Below are 1,790 nucleotides of genomic sequence, written 5' to 3' on the forward strand. Positions count from 1 at the left end.
TAACCACCTTCTTGAGAATTTGTGACACTGTGAAGTCTAATGGAGTCCACTCGGATGTCTATAGGCTGCTTTTGTTCCCTTTTTCACTCAGGGACAAGGCATCCAAGTGGCTTGAATCCTTCCCAAAGGAGAGCTTAACAAATTGGGAAGATGTGGTGAACAAATTTTTGGCAAGATTTTACCCTCCTCAAGGAATTAACAGGCTAAGAGCTGAGGTGTAAACTTTCAGGCAACAAGATGGTGAGACTCTCTATGAGGCATGGGAGAGGTTCAAGAACTTAACAAGAAGATGCCCACCAGATATATTCAATGAATAGGTTCAACTTCACATTTTCCATAAAGGTCTTTCTTATGAGTCAAAGAAGGCTGTAGACCATTTCTCAGGGGGCTCTCTAAACAAGAAGAAAACCATTGAAGAAGCCATAGATGTTATTGAAACAGTAGCTGAGAATGACTACTTCTATGCCTCTGAAAGAAGCAATACTCGAGGAGTAATGGAGCTGAACCACATGGATGCATTGTTAGCTCAAAATAAGATGATCACCAAGCAGCTAGCAGATCTTACCAAGAAGGTAGAGAAAAACCAAGTTGCAGCAGTCATCACTTCATCACCAGCTCAAGAAGGAGTGAATATAAGAGAAGAAGGTGACTGGGAACAAGCCAACTATGTTGAAAACTCACCTAGACAAATCCATGATCCATACTCCAAAACTTACAACTCTGGATGGAGAAATCACCCCAACTTTGGATGGGGGAATCAACAAGACCAAGGCCAAGACCAGAGACACCACAACCTCAATTCCAACAATAATGCAACTCACTAACATACCTCACAGAGATCCTATCAACACTCACCTAACCACCCTTCTCAACCATCTAATCTCAATCCACCATCACTAACGGAGGATAGACTTTCAAAGATTGAGACTTTACTTGAAGATATATGTAGAGAAGTCCAAGACAATAAGGTATTTAAGGAAGAAGTGCGAGCCAATATCAAAAACCAAGGAGAAAACATCAAGAGACTGGAGTCCCAAGTAGGGTATCTATCTCAACAAATTCCCAAACCCACTGATAGATTTCTAAGCGACACGAAGAAGAATCCAAGAGGAGAAACAAAGAAAGTAAGGTGGGAAGAATGTAAGATGATCACCACAAGTGATGAGAGGAGTGTGGAGGAAGTAGAACACCTCCAAGATAATTCAAAGGGAAACCATGAAGAAAGAAATGATACACCCCAACTCACACTCAAGGAAGAGCTGAAGAAAAGGGAGATACTGAACCCATATGCACCCTTTCCCCAAAGGCTTAAGGGTGGTGTAGCAGGGAGAATGTATTCAAGGTTTCTCGACATGTTTGCATCTCTTGATGTAAATATACCATTCATTGAGGCCCTCCAGCAAATGCCTTCCTACATCAAGTATATAAAGGAGCTACTAGCCAGAAAGAGTTCATTGAAGGGTGGACAAACGATAAAGATGAACAGGGATTGCAGTGCTCTCATTTAAACAGAGCCACCCACAAAGAAGAAGGATCCAGGGAGTTTTCACATTCCCTGTGCTATAGGAGAAACAATGATTGATAAGGGGCTCTGTGACCTGGGAGCAAGTATCAACCTAATGCCTCTATCCCTCATAAAAAAGCTTTAAATCAATGAGCTAACACCAACAGATGTAATCATCAAATTGGCTGACAAAACACAAAAACAGGCAATAGGAGTGGTTGAGAATGTGTTAGTGAAGGTTGGGAACTACTTCCTCCCCACAGACTTTGTCGTCTTGGAAATGGAT

At 41.8% G+C, this 1,790-nt stretch overlaps 1 non-coding gene across 1 annotated transcript; it reads right to left on the reverse strand.

Moving 5' to 3' along the window:
• Nucleotides 1-200: 200 nt before the first annotated feature.
• On the reverse strand, nucleotides 201-307 carry LOC127743305 (small nucleolar RNA R71). Its single transcript, XR_008004699.1, has one exon. It is a non-coding gene; the product is annotated as a small nucleolar RNA R71 (small nucleolar RNA).
• Nucleotides 308-1,790: the final 1,483 nt, after the last annotated feature.

This window comes from Arachis duranensis, chromosome 10, assembly GCF_000817695.3.
Source record: "Arachis duranensis cultivar V14167 chromosome 10, aradu.V14167.gnm2.J7QH, whole genome shotgun sequence".
In the NCBI taxonomy this organism is placed as follows: domain Eukaryota; kingdom Viridiplantae; phylum Streptophyta; class Magnoliopsida; order Fabales; family Fabaceae; genus Arachis; species Arachis duranensis.